The sequence below is a fragment of the Lagenorhynchus albirostris genome, chromosome 20 (genome assembly GCF_949774975.1).
Source record: "Lagenorhynchus albirostris chromosome 20, mLagAlb1.1, whole genome shotgun sequence".
Lineage (NCBI taxonomy): Eukaryota > Metazoa > Chordata > Mammalia > Artiodactyla > Delphinidae > Lagenorhynchus > Lagenorhynchus albirostris.
In genome coordinates this window covers 56,069,717-56,085,686 of record NC_083114.1, presented here as the reverse complement: position 1 = coordinate 56,085,686, position 15,970 = coordinate 56,069,717, and positions in this window count along the sequence as shown.

Genomic DNA, 15,970 nt, shown 5'->3' with positions numbered 1-15,970 from the left:
CTTTTTTTTCATGAAGTTCTCTTCCTTTGACTTCCATTACAACACAGTCTTTTAGAGTGCCACTCGGTGCTTCTCCTCCCCTCGACCCTCCAGTGTTTGAAGTCACCAAGATTCTAAGCCTCTTCTCAATCCATTCCCTCACCCTGTACCTTGACTTGATCTCAATACCTGAACCTACAAGCTTGTGCTTCAGCTCAGGTCTTCTACTGGACTTCGGACCTACACATGCGCTGCCTACAAGCACAGCTCCACGTGAATGCCATCAGGCTCTCAAACTCGACAGGACTAACCTGACTATGTGCCTCCCTGTCTATGTCCCCAGTTCCTGCGGCTCAAACTAGCTCTCTATTCACTCAAGCCAGGAACCTAGGCATTAGCTTGACATCCTCTCACAAAATTCTGGCCATTTTACCATCTAAAGAGCTCCCAAATGTGCTTAAATGTTCTCAATGTCCACTGTCATCCCCCCAGTCATGCTAAAATAACCTAGATTACTGTATCAACCTCCTAACTGGTCTTTTGGGCTTATTCCTTCTCTAATCCATGTACCAAAATGCAACCAGAATGAACTTTTTAAAGACTATCTCCTAAGTAAAATCCTTTGTCCACTTCTCTTCTTAGAGAAACTCTAAGAAGGAAAATGACTTACACTGCTCTCCGTTATGTGAACACTGCTCATTTTTGTCACTTTGACTTTTCCCTACATTTTACATATCGCACGTAAGTTATGGGAGAAAGCACTGTATGGAAGCTAAGAGTTTAGATTCTAGTCCCCATGACATGGGTTCAAATCCCAGTTCTCTTTTCATTGGTTTCTTCCTCAGTAAAATGCTGTTAATCATAGTATTTACCCTGGAAGGTTAATTTGAAGATAAATTGAAGTAATACTAAAATGTCTGGCATATAATATATATTTAATAAACATTTTTTCAAATTAAAGAATGAACTATAGCTTTCAAAAATAAAATACCTTAATAACAATATATTATAGGCTAGATCTCTTCTGCATTAACTGTATAGAGGCATGGTATTAATATATGAAAAGAATGTATAGTGGCCATGAGTTGAAAGGAGATATATTTGGAACACAGAACATTTTTTATCTTATAACAGAAAAATACTACTTAGTGAAAGGCATAGAGAAAAAGCATTTAATTATTAAAACTAAGGTAAATCTAGTATACATGTAATAAAATACTAATAAGACCATAAACAAAACATAACTCCTTTATGGTACTTTCTTCTTTGTGGGAAAAGAAGATGGAAGACAATGTGAAAATAAAGGTGTAATAAATGTCACGAAATGATAAGTGCTCTGAAGAAAAAGGTTAAGGAGAAACACATTAAGGAGATAAAGCACAGTGGGCAAGCAGGGTGTTGTTGTAGTTAGGGGGTTAAGGAAAGTCCATCTGAGTCAAGGGCTGAAGAGACAGAGGGAGTGACCCCACACCATTCCAGGCAGAAGGCACAGTATGCACAAAGCCTTGAAGGTGGAGCAGGCTTGGTTTGGGCAAAGAACTTTAAGGAAATCTATGCAGCCACACAGAATGAGCAAGGGGAACTGGGAAGGAACTGGGCGGAATAGACAGGAGACAGATTACATAGGACCTTATAAGTCATGGCAAAGACTCCGATGTTATTCTACTTCCAAAAGAAAGCCATAGAACTCTATAATCATGCATGGTGAAAAAAATAATAACTATCAACTGTAGTTTTCTGTTGCTTTCATTACTTGTTATTCAGTGTTTAGCTGTAACAGATACACACAACAGTAAAACAATTTCAGCTGAATTGTCTGATTGCTTCTGTGACTATTTAGAGGAGTCCATATGTGAACAATCAGAGTCTACACTCGGATTAGTTACCATATAATGTGGATACCAAACGAATTTACTCAGTGGGATGCTTGGAACATAGCATTATGATCACACGTTATCAGCCATCTTCCGCTAAAACTGTATTTTCTCCACAGAGAAACAGTAGCAGGCAGATTTGTCATAACTTAATTCCCCAAATAAAAACCATAATAATCTCATGAAGGGGTAAAATTTCTTGCAAATTTTCTTTTTCTTGCAGTATCATTACTTAGTGTCACTTAACGCCACATTTTCTTCTTTGAACATAGGATGCTAATGAGATGAATGTATAAAGGTATTAAGTTTAGTACGGAAATTGTGACTCTCACCTGCAGGATTTCTCTTGTTAAAAAACACCAACATCACACTGAGCAGGAGTGTTTGAACTCTGGATTTTTAGTATTATTATCTTGCTACTTGTCAATAAGGAAATAGCTCATTTGAATAAATATAAACGAGAACACCAGTGACATCACCTTGACAGATTTTTCATTTTTTGTAAGCAAATTTACTGAGAGAAAGAAGCAAGGAACTGCCTATCTCTACACTTCCCTCTGTTCTCATCAGATTTCAGGTGCTCTGTGGAATAACACTGGCAAGCAAGGTAGAGAGATTTCATCACATAAAAGCAGGGATCAAACAGGATCCAGAGCTACTGATTGAAAAGCCTATTTACTTGCAAGGATTACATTATGTTTTCAAAGGTTGTTTTGTACTTTGAGGGAAAAGAAACCCTGCATACTAGTTTTCATGTCAATTACAAGGACTTAATTGTTTTGAAGCAAAGCATATGATTTATCAAGACACATTGAAAGTATCACAAAGTCAAGCTTAAAAGTAAGGTTGTAACTGGTACCCAGCTGACCTGGCCTTTCCTCAGCCTCTAAAAAAGAAAGAAGACTGTACTTGTAAATGTTTTCATGTATAATATTTACATTTAGATCAGAAAGAAACAAATGGGCAACTTGGCCCCAAATGTCTACAATATGTGGGCAGATGTCAGCTTATGGGGTCACTTGAATGGCACTTTATGGCCGAGGACACACGATTCAGCCTGTTTCAGTCCGTTTGAGCAGCATGTCAGTTCCATCACTCTTTGCTCTTGGGCATATGGTGGGATGTCATTAACCCGGGAGACCAACGGAACCATGAAAGTGGAACCATATGTGTTGTAGCAAGGAAAAATTTATTTTCCTCACTATTCCACTGCAAGTATAAATGTATAATTTCTGCCAACCATCCATTTACACATTAAATATTATGTTAACATGCTGATACATGTACTCTAATTAATGTAGCATTGGGGTACTCAAACTCAGCACTGGGTAGGTCAGGGATGAACCCCCTGAGTTTGAACCAGAGAACTCGGAGATGAAATATGAGGGCAGATGGACCAAAGAGCTCCAGGTGCATCTTTCATCAGCATGTTTAACTAATGCACAGCAATGAAGGAAAGGCTCTTGGTCTGTCGTTACAGGGGTCATATCTACCAGGACCCTGGATACTTGACACCACCTGGAGCCACTCCCAGCCACTATTAAACAGGGCTACTTAATGAGGAGAGTTGGAATATGCTGGTGAACGTTGCAAGTTATTCTTTTGCCATTTAATTTCATGCAGGTTTCCATTTCCACTTGGATTTATGAAGTTATCATGGTATTACTCTTGACTTTCTTCCTCCTAATTTCAATGGACTGCTTTATCTAACTGAAGGTGTATTTTATCAGAGGTGCCTTACATGTTTAAGTGTTTCTTTTTAAAAATATATTATTCTTTGTGAGCTTCAAGAATTACAACTTATATTTGTGAAGACACTTAGCGCTTCCCTAGAAAGTTGGCCATATGTCTCTGAGCAGTCAAAATACCTGTAAGTTTGTTACATGTTATTTCAGTGTTTGGTTTCAGACTTATGTTACATAAAAACAGGAATGGCTGATTGTTTCAAATGAGTTGAACAGTGTCATTTAAGAAGGTGAAGTCATTTAAACCTATCTGTATTAAGTCCTTGTCTATACATATATATATAGATAGATAGATAGATAGATAGATAGATAGCAGGTTTTCATATTTCTCCTAGAAGCTATAGGAGATGCAAAGCCTGAATTTGAAATAAGTTTGGAAATAACTACCAGGGTGTTTTTGAACAAACACAATTTTTTTTTCCTTCTGCGCTTATTTCGTGTTCCAAAGACTATGTTCCCTTTATCACACAGGACTCACAGACTGGCTCGCCATAAAAAGATTATTTGGCGTTTGTCAAACTTGTGAAATGTATCTCAATGCAACTCTACATGATGTGTGTTTGTATGGATTCTGTTTAATCTTCTTTGTGTCATGAAATGGTTTAGTGCATTGTAAGTAAAGCAACAGACTAACCATGCTAAATTTTTCTAACAACCCTGAGTTCACCTTTTTTTAGAAATAACTTCTATGCATAATCTTAAACAACTTTTGTTAAATTTCAAAAAATCCAATCTCTGTATCATAGTGATTCCATTTTTCACTCCTTTAAAAAGATGAAGTCTAGACCCAAAAGAACACATATTATATGACCCAATTATATGAAATGCCCCAAAAGCAAATATGTAGAGACAGAAAGTAGATTTGCAGCTGCCTAGGGCTAGGGTAGGGATAAGAGTGACTCTAAATCAGCATGATATTTCTTTTTAGGGATATGAAAAGGTTCTAAAATTAGATTCTGGTGATGGTTCTGGTGAATAATTTTGAACATTTTCTCCCCCTTCACAAAATATAAAATTTACATATTTGTTCTAATTGACTAACTATACAGTCTGTTTTAATAATATGTGAAAATATATCATCTGGGGATTATGCACATTGTTCATTTTGTCCATATAAATAATAATCCATTAGAGAGTATGTTGTTTTGCTAGTGCCATTTCTCATGCAGCTGTGGACTCCTTTAGGTCAGCTGCTATAAGCTGTGCAGAGAGGAGTGAATCTGCTTCAGCTGAACCAGGTGGTAGCTAAGGTAGCTCTTCCCTTGGCAGTGGCAGAGGTGGAAGAGAGTCAATGGAAACAGGCAAGGTATCTCAAGGGGTCACCTCCTATTGACGAATGCAAGATGTATGACAACCCCAATCAAGGAATGTAAAAATACACCATCATCCTTTTTATGGGAGGAACTGAAAAGTCAAATGTCAAGGAGCATGGATGCTAGAGGAGCCATTGGCTGTCTTGCAGTATTTCCCAAGGGGAAGGGATGTGAGGCAATCTACGTGAAAAACTAGAGTCAATAGGAGGGCTTGATTCACTTCATTCACTTTTAGACTCTCGTGGAATTTCCTTCTCCTCTTTGGAGCCTGGGTTTCCCATCTATAAATGGGAAACAAATATTTTTGCTTTTTATTTTTCATCATCCAGGAACATATCAGTAAATGTGTTACTGCTACAAGGGAATCACTATGCTTCCTGTAAGCATCCACATTTTCCTCTGTGTTCACTGACTGCAAGGCAGGGAGAAAAAACTGGTTTGCAGCTTCCTTTTTGTTAGTTATAATAGTAAGTGATAGAAATTTGGATTCTTTAACTATAGATGCTCATAGAAGTTAGAAGTATCATTTTTCCCCTTAATGAATTAAAATGACCTGCTTATATGTCTTCTCATTTTTTCTTCTTAAAACATTGAAATGTTTCCCCATAGTGTAAGGGGCGTTAGTTCAAAAGAAATATATCAGGCTATGGCCAGTAAGCATAGAAGTAAAGGGACAGGGAGGGAGGCCAGCTTACACTCGAATGCTTTATTTTCTGAATAGTATGGTAATTCGTAATTCCTAGGATGCAAGAGTCTTGGCCTTGAAATGTGTCATATTAACATCACAGACTTGTATTTTGTCCCCATGATAGTCTCCTCATTATCTGTAGGAGTCCCAGCCTCAAAGAGGATCACGTGGCATCCATCTTTCATCCCTTCCTGATCAGTGTGCCTGATCACATGCCTCTTGTTGAGGCCTCTGTTGCATGTGAAGGATCTGGAAGGCACTTTATCATTGCCCTTGATGCTGACCTACCTTTGGGTCCCCTTCTTCACACACACATCAGCCACTGCTGCCTCTTCCAGGGATTTCTGCTCTCAGGGCTGCAGAGCAGCTCTCGAGAGGCTGGTGTCGTCCAATGCTCTCTGCAGCCCCATCTTGCTTCACGCAGCAATGAGAGGCTGTTTTTCACCCCCGGTAGCTAAGGGCGCCAGCTGGGCACCGAAACGGTACTATTTCCAACTACACAGGGTATTTTCGATGAACTGTCCCATTTTCTGCTTTCTACAGTTCTCTCCTTAGGGTTTAAATCTATCACGGACTTCGGCATTTTTTTCTTTGAATGAATACTTCCAAGTTATTCTTCAAAGTGGCTTCTCAATTCATACCTCACCAGCACTGACAACAGTGGCCATTTCTCCACATCTTCACCAACCCTCACGTGCCTTGGCAGATTAGGTGGGGTCTTAAACAGCCTGATATGGGGAAAGAGCTTCTGAGTTAAGACTGAAAGAAGTGTAAGAAGAAAGGGTCTTAGCCACATACAGTTCCTGTTAGCCAGGTATATTAGTGAAGGTTCTCCAAAGAAACAGAACCACAAGGAAGCTCTCTCTCTGTCTCTCTGTCTCTCTGTCTCTCTGTCTCTCTCTCTGTCTCTCTCTCTCTATATATATATATATAGAGAGAGAGAGAGAGACAGACAGAGAGACAGAGAGAGACAGACAGACAGACAGAGAGACAGAGAGAGAGGTTTATTTTAAGGGATTGGCTCATGCAGTTAGAGGCTGGCAAGCCCAAAATCTGCAGGGTTGGCTGGCAGGCTGGAGATGCAGAGAAGAGACAATAGTGCTATTTAAGTCCAAAGGTCGTCTGCTGGCAGAGTGCTTTTTGCTCAGAGGTCAGTCTTTTGTCCTATCCAGCCCTTCAACTAATTGGATGAGGCCCACCCACTCCATGGGGGGGCAATTTGCTTTACTCAAAGTCCACTGATTCAAATGTTATTTCATCCAAAAACACCCTCAAAGAAACATCCAGAATAACCTTTGATGAAATATCTGGCCACTGTGGTCCAGCCAAGTTGACATGTAAAATTAATTAACCATCATACCAGGTATTGTTTGAGTGGATTCCTTGTGCCCATTAAGGGCAGAGAAGTAGTAAGAAAAAATCACTGCAGCTGAAGGGGCCTCACAACCTGGAAATTAATATTCAGCAGTGACTAGAGCAGACGGTTTACTAGGGACTAGTTAAAATGACCTTCTCAGTAGATGCCTGCATGGATTAAGGACAGCTAATGAATGCCCCCCACTATCTTGCAAATACGTAAGCCCTTTAAGAGTTTGTTATAACTCAAGGGCAAAGCTGGATAGAGAGTCCTTGACTTGACTGAAGTCTCTCCCACCTAAAGTATGTGTGGCTCAATATAGGATTGCTAAACTAGTCACTAAATCAGATTTAAAAAAGAAAAAGAAGTGATCCAAGTTAAACTGAAATCATAGGAAGAGACTGCTTATTCCTGCTGACTTTGAAGACTTTGTCATGGTCTGACCAGGTGAAGTATCCTGTCTAGGTAACGTTTGATTCTCTCTCCATTCACTTGCTGGATTGCCATTCACAGATTTACTGCCTTTATTTGAACTGTGATATCCGCTATCCAACAGCAGAGCTGATTTAATAATACTGAGCGTGCATTCTTCAAGGAATACCTTATTACACCTCTGGCTGTTGCTTTTGTGACGTGATCATCGCCTAAACTGGTCAGAGATTCATTAAGACCTCCAGAGCGGCTGGCCAGGGGCCCCAAAGGAAGGTGTGAAGATTAACAGCCTCAAGTCGAGGCTGTTGGAGGATGTACTTAATTAATAGTGACAAGGGATTACTGGCTCCATCGCCTTTCTGGACGTTCTTGAACCGCATATACTGACACTGGTTTATTTTTGTTTGCATTATCGAGTAAACTCTAGAAACTCAGTAGATTTACAGTCTTTCCGTCCTTAATTCAGCAGGACCTAGAGGCCCCAGTTCTCCTATAAAAGTATGCCACTGACATCTCCTGAAGTAAACTGCTTCTGAGGTTTGGGGTAGGAGGCCTGCCTTGCCCATTCTATGTGTTCTTTTTTCCCCTCCTTTGCTCCTGTTCCCTTATTAATATCTTATCAATGTCTTACCTATGGCACCTACAGGTCCTAAGGGTGGCATTAAAAGTAAGCTGGCTTTAAGTTTCTAAGCTACAATCTGCAGAGCAGATCAGCCATGGTGCTAAGTCCCTGTGGTGCTCCATGTGGTGGCCTCCTTCTGGGAACCCTGAAGGTATGTTGGAACAACACATGGGCTAATAGAGGAAAGAAGTATTAGTCACAAATAAAATATTCATTAAAGACAACTAAACTTTTCCTCTATATAGTTTTGTCATGGATTCCCAGGCACTTTCTGACTTTCATTAGCCTATGGTATATATGGAAATATGTACATGTCCAATTACTTTTTGTTATACATGGAGTTGCTCCTTCACATATGAAATTTATTTAAAAAATGAAACTCAATCTATTTAAAATATCTATTAAATCATTTACATCCATATTACAATACAGCTTGAAGGAAACAGAGTGAGTTTTGAATGTTTAGTTATTAAGCACTTTATAAATGACTCAGTGTGCTGTTAGGAGTTAGTGCTTTTTAATAGAATATTTAAAAAGCTGATAACCATGATAACTTCATGTATCTTGAACCTTCGAGCTAAAGTTTAATTATTTTTTAGAATAGCTAGTAAGGTAGTTAGGGCCTTAATCATTATACTCATTTTATTAGTTGGAGAACTGAAATTGGAGAAGTTATCCCTTGTTCAAGATATTTACGAATATTGCTATGGGAAAATCTTCTCTGTTATGTAACTGAGAACTCTTTTCACTAAAATAGTAGTTTGTAAATAGCGTTGCCAGATTTAGTAAGTAAAAATACAGAACACAAATTGAATTTTAATTTTTTTAGCGTAAGTATATCCTATGCTCTATTTACAAACCACAATCCACAAAGTGAACGTTAGTAAGTCTGCAGAGTCCATTTATGGACACCTTTGGTGGGAGGAGGGAAGGCAGGCAAGGCTCAGGGTGTCTCCATCTCCACCCCCCATTCAATCAGAAAGGTTGTTAGCTTTTATGCAGGGTTTTCTTTGATGAATGTTTTGAGTCAATAAAAAAGAAGAGTTTAACAAAGTTTTTTTTAATGCTAGAAGACTTCTTCCTTCACTGTGTGACAAGGGGTTTGATAAAAAAGAAATAAGAGCTTCAACAGAAACGGACACATATATTTGCTGAGAATTAAATGAAACCTACATTTTACAATTTTAAAGCAATAACTTCAATCCCTGCTGGTTTGAAAAGAAAAAAAAAACTAATTGTAACCAGAAGGAATGTAATTTATATGTTTATGTGTTTAACTGTAACCAGGAAGAAACATATTTTATAAAGCAACTCTATTAGAATCAATCAGGAAATATGTGTATATACAAATACACACGTGATATATGGTACTGTGTGTCACACACATTTTAGGAGATAGATATGTAGAGATACAGAGCGTCTGTGTATATGAATTAGGATGTACCTAAATAAGAATAAAAATTATGTGAACATGTTGCATCCTTTATATAGAAATTTGGCCTTTCAAAAAAAAATCTATTTTATTTCTAGTCAAAGTTTATTTCTTTCTTGTATAAGAAAACCCTCAAAACAAAATGTAAGTTGCCTACAGTTTTAAAAATAAATCTATTTGTTATCACCTACTGCAAATTAGCAGCAAAAGCCATACGATGACATCTATTTACTTCTAAGACTTTAAGAAATTAATTCCTAGAAAAATAGCAGAAGCAGTGAGGAGTCTACCTGAAATCAGAGCAAAGTATCCTCGTGGTTTGGACAGACCGTAAGCAGTGCTTTCCCTTTAGGCTTACCAGCTTGGCCTGTACACCAATAGTAACACCATTTCAAAATGGACCCATTTCAGTATATGAAATATATACAGTGATTCCTGTTTATATTACAATAGCAGCACTAATCTATCCATTTTCATAAAATTATACTATTTCAAGTTAGAGTAGGAAACAGCAGTAAAAAGGCAGTCTTGATTAGACCAAGTTCATGTCCAGTATTAGAGGCAAAAATGGGGTACCTGTGCTTATATTTGTACCAATATGTAGAGCTGTTTATGGGGAAGAGAGATTCAAAATGAAAGAGAGTGAAGGACAGGAGACTGAGAGTGGTACTGCATCTCATAAAGCATCTGTCTCCAGATGTGATGTGGGTCACACAGTTTGTGCCCAGGACAGTGGGCAGCCACATTACATTCCTGGGGCTGAGAATCCAGGCTCCTGAAGTTCCCGCTCTAATTCTTGATCTTAGGAAAACAACATTCTTGCTGGAGGCACAAAAATACGCATGCACACAGTTCACAAAACATCTTCCTAAAGAGTGCTGTAAGGGGAGAGGAAGAGGGCGTGGGGAAGCACCAGGGGAAATGAATGGCCCCTTAGAATCGAGGAAATGCTGTTGGTGCCAAGAGCCTGCCAGGGCCACCTCTGAACACCCGTGGGGCAACTTTTGGTGAAGTGCTCTGGGTAAATATTTGAATACCTCTCCTCCTCAGCACTTTGATCAATACACTGCTCACTGGCAAATTTTTCCATAGGTATGGGTGTACCGAATCTTTTACATCTCCCTGTGACTTTCCTGGAAAGGGAAAGGAGTAAATGATATTGTCAGCACAGATTTTAAATAAGCAAAAATGGTTTTCGCTTTTCTTCCATTATTCTCCAGGCAGTCATTTCACCAGGGAGTAAGGGGCTTTTACTATTTTCTCACCATTCCAGTGGTGAATCTATGAATCTATCTAGGAGAGAAGCACAGAGGCAGCACTGCATGGAGTCAGACCACCGGGAAGAGCTTCCTCTCAGGGAAGAAATTACCTGAATTCACAACCACACATGGAGGGAGGGAGGGAGGGAGGGAGGGAGGGAGGGAGGGAGGGAGGGGGAGAGAGAGAGAGAGTGTGTGTTGGGTATTTTCCCATTTTTTTTTGGTCATGAATTCTGACTTTTCTCTAGGCATCTAGAATGTGGGTCAGAAGGGAGAGTTCAAGCTCTAAATTGTGAATTCAAAAGATCTAAAATAGAGTAAAATTCACTTCTGCATTGTGTCAGTCCTGCTTGCTTCTAACTACATTAAGCAGAATAGATTGCTGGCTGTACAGTATGTTTCAAGAAGAACTTGCTTCAACATCTCAAAATACTTGCATCAGAGCTATCCTGGGGAATAAAGAGCGCAATGCTGAAGAATAAACCTGAAAACAGGTTAAAAATTAAAGTATTACATTAACCTGTTCCCTTCCAGTTGAAACACCCTGAGATTTGACAGTGCCTCGTCTAGCACAGGACTGGAAGCCTGAGTATGTGGTTTGGATGCGTGGATTGCGTAATACACAGACTATAAGAAACTGCTGGCCAGCGTCCAATCCACAGCACTGAACTAAACCAAGCCCCTGAGCGGAGTTCTTCCCTGAGGAAAAGGAAAACAATAAGAACCAGAACCAATTGGTTTCTACATGCCGGATACTTTTCTGAGTACCAATACAGGTAGTAACTAACTTATTCCTTATACTGATGTTATGAAGTAGGCAGTATTATTGACCCTATTTTACAGATGAGAAAACTGAGCTCCAATAACTTGTTCAGGCTCATCTAAGAACTGACAGAACCAGAATTCTTACCCAGGCCATCAGAGAAGGAAAATGAGAGGTAACTTAACAATTCTATACCTCCTCTCTCCAACCTGTGAGAGTAGGGTCAGATGACAAGTCAGCAGTAAAGAAGGGTTTTCCTAGTGAGGACAAGTCTGAATGGGGAGGAGCAGATGAGCACTCCATGGACAGTTGAGGCCAGCTGGGTTCTTTCAAGGAAGGTAGGGGTGCCAAAGATGAAATGTATTCTCTTACACACTGTCCAAGGCCTCTATCAGCCATTCCTTTAATAAACAAAACCCCCTTTATTCCTTTAGGTGGAATCCACCTTGATGCCAAGGAAGAAAAATATGTTCTCTGTGCTTGAAAGGACCGTGGAAGAGATAAGCTGTGTGACACTCATGGCCAGATGGAACTTTCCAAATCCCAAGACTACTTATTAGTGCAGCAGCAAATGCACTGCCATTCCTATTGTATTATATTAAGCAATAACCAACCCCACTGCTCTAAACCTCCAAAGACTATAAGAAAATTTACCAACCCAATGGATAATTACACATCATCAGCAGTTTCTCTGTCCTGGGGTAACGGCTCTAGTAAGGCAAGGTTTTCTTTCCAGTCAGCAGAAAATAAAAACACTTTGGTGTCTGTAGTCTCCTGCGGTACAATTAGCAACCCTGATTAACGTGTTTTCTTTTTCAACGTTTTCAATAATTTAGGTATGGGACCTGAACAGGATTGTGACAGGCAGCCTGATATGGACATGGGTTCTCTCAGGAAATCATCAGCCTTCCATTCATGGAAGGGGAAGTGGGAGAATCAGCAGCTAACACCCATGATGTAACCTCAAGGTTCAAAAGCTACTCAGGAAGAGAAACCAACTCTCAAGTCAAGCTGCTGTGGATTCACTCTGGAACTCCCAATTTATGAGGTCTAAGGACTTGATGATACTATATCATTTCTATTCTGCTCATTTCTTGAGATCCCACTTACTACTGAATACCTGACAGTGGGCTATATGCTTAAGGACAGTTACAACATTGGAACACTTTATTATCATGAGCATTTTTTATTTACTTGCATTTTGTGACTTAAAGCATATTCCTGACAGAAGTTGAGATTATTCCCCTGTTTATAAGGGCCAGCAGGTCAAACTCGAGTGTTGCCAACTTTCAGCAGGAAGTTGAAATAAATGGTCATTGAATATACCAGCATTTAGCAAATTAACACTGATATGGAAAAGATCTAATTGAACCAGATAAAAATGCTAATAGAGATAAAATCTGGATGATAAATGTATGGGTCATTTTTACAATGAGAATTTTGCAATAATGAGTTCCCCTTAAGGGAACAGCTGATTTCTCAGCAGATACTCTACAAGCCCGAAGGCAGCGGCACAATATATTTAAAGTGAAGAAAGGGAAGAACCTACAATCAAGATTACTCTACCCAGCAAGGATCTAATTCAGATTCGATGGAGAAATCAAAAATTTTACATACAAGCAAAAGCTAAGAGAATTCAGCACCACCAAACCAGCTCTACAACAAATGCTAAAGGAACTTCTCTAAGTGGGAAACACAAGAAAAGAAAAGGACCTACAAAAACAAACCCGAAACAATCAAGAAAATGGTAATAGGAACATACATATCAATAATTACCTTAAACGTGAATGGATTAAATGCTCCAACCAAAAGACACAGGCTCACTGAATGGAAACAAAAACAAGACCCATATATATGCTGTCTACAAGAGACCCACTTCAGACCTAGGGACACATATAGACTGAAAGTAAGGGAATGGAAAAAGATATTCCACGCAAATGGAAATCAAAAGAAAGCTGGAGTAGCAATACTCATATCAGATAAAATAGACTTTAAAATAAAAAATGTTACAAGACACAAAGACGGACACTACATAATGATCAAGGGATCAATTCAAGAAGAAGATATAACAATTATAAATATATATGCACCCAACATAAGAGCACCTCAATACATAAGGCAACTGTTAGCAGTTATAAAAGAGGAAATCGGGCTTCCCTGGTGGCACAGTGGTTGAGAGTCCGCCTGCCGATGCAGGGGACACTGGTTTCTGCCCCGGTCCAGGAAGATTCCCACATGCCGCGGAGCGGCTGGGCCTGTGAGCCATGGCTGCTGAGCCTGCGCATCTGAGGCCTGTGCTCCGCAACGGGAGAGGTCACAACAGTGAGAGGCCCGCGTACGGCAAAAAAAAAAAAAAAGCGGAAATCGACAGTAGCAAAGTAATAATGGGGGACTTTAACACCTCACTTACACCAAGGGACAGATCATCCAGACAGAAAATTGATAAGGAAACACAAGCTTTAAATGACACAATAGAACAGATAGATTTAATTGATATTTATAGGACATTCCATTCAAAAACAGCAGATTACACTTACATCTCAAGTGCACACGGAACATTCTCCAGGACAGATCACATTTCGGGTCACAAATCAAGCCTTGGTAAATTTAAGAAAACTGAAATCATATCAAGCATCTTATCCGACCACGACACTACGAGACTAGATATCAACTACAGGGAAAAAATGTTAAAAAGACAAACACATGGAGGCTAAACAATATGTTACTAAATAACCAAGACATCACTGAAGAAATCTAAGAGGAAATCAGAAATACCAAGAGACAAATGACAACGAAAACACGACAATCCAAAACCTATGAGATGCAACAAAAGCAGTTCTAAGAGGGAAGTTTATACCAACACAATCCTACCTCAAGAAACAAGAAAAATCTCAAATAAACAATCTAACCTTACACCTAAAGGAACTAGAGACAGAAGAACAAACAAAACCCAAAGTTAGTAGAAGGAAAGAAATCATAAAGATCAGAGCAGAGATAAATGAAATAGAAACAACAGCAAAGATAAATAAAACTAAAAGCTGGTTCTTTGAGAAGATAAACAAAATTGATAAACGTCTAGCCAGACTCATCAAGAGAAAGAGGGAGAGGACTCAAATCAATAAAATTAGAAATGAAAAAGAAGAAGTTACATTAGACACCGCAGAAATACAAAGCATCTTAAGAGACTACTACAAGCACCTCTATGCCAATAAAATGGACAACCTGGAAGAAATGGACAAATTCTTAGAAATGTATAACCTTCCCAGACTGAACCAGGAAGAAATAGAAAATATGAACAGACCAATCACAAGGAATGAAATTGAAACTGTGATTAAAAATCTTCCAACAAGGGCTTCCCTGGTGGCGCAGTGGTTGAGAATCTGCCTGCCAATGCAGGAGACACGGGTTCGAGCCCTGGTCTGGGAAGATCCCACATGCCGCGGAGCAACTGGGCCCGTGAGCCACAATTACTGAGCCTGCGCATCTGGAGCCTGTGCTCTGCAACAAGAGAGGCCACGATAGTGAGAGGCCCGTGCACCGCGATGAAGAGTGGCCCCCGCTTGCCACAACTAGAGAAAGCCCTCGCACGGAAACGAAGACCCAACACAGCCATAAATAAATAAATAAAGCAAAACTGTCAAAAAAACACAAAAACACACACAAAAAAAAACATTATAAAAAAAAAATCTTCCAACAAACAAAAGTCCAGGACCAGATGGATTCACGGGTGAATTCTATCAAACATTTAGAGAAGAGCTAACACCCATCCTTCTCAAACTCTTCCAAAAAATTGCAGTGGAAGGATCACTCCCAAACTCATTCTACGAGGCCACAATTGCCCTGATACGAAAACCAGACAAAGATACTACAAAACAAGAAAATTACAGACCAATATCACTGATGAATATAGATGCAAAAATCCTCAACAAAATACTAGCAAACAGAATCCCACAACACATTAAGAGGATTACACACCATGATCAAGTGGGATTTATGCCAGGGATGCAAGGATTCTTCACTAGACGCCAATCAGTCAATGTGATACACCATATTAACAAATTGAAGACTAAAAACCATATGTTCATCTCAACAGAGGCAGAAAAAGCTTTTGACAAAATTCAACACCCATTTATGATAAAAACTCTCCAGAAAGTGGGCATAGAGGGGACCTACCTCTACATAATAAAGGCCATATATGACAAGCCCACAGCAAACATCATTCTCAGTGGTGAAAAACTGAAAGCATTTCCTCTATGATCAGGAACAAGACAAGGATGTCCATCTCGCCACTATTATTCAACGTAGTTTTGGAAGTCCTAGCCACGGCAATCAGAGAAGAAAAAGAAATAAAAGGAATATCAAATTGGAAAAGAAGAAGTAAAACTGTCACTGTTTGCAGATGACATGGTAGTATACCTAGAGAATCCTAGAGATGCCACCAGAAAACTACTAGAGCTAATCAACGAATCTGGTAATGTTGCAAGATACAAAATTAATGCAGAGAAA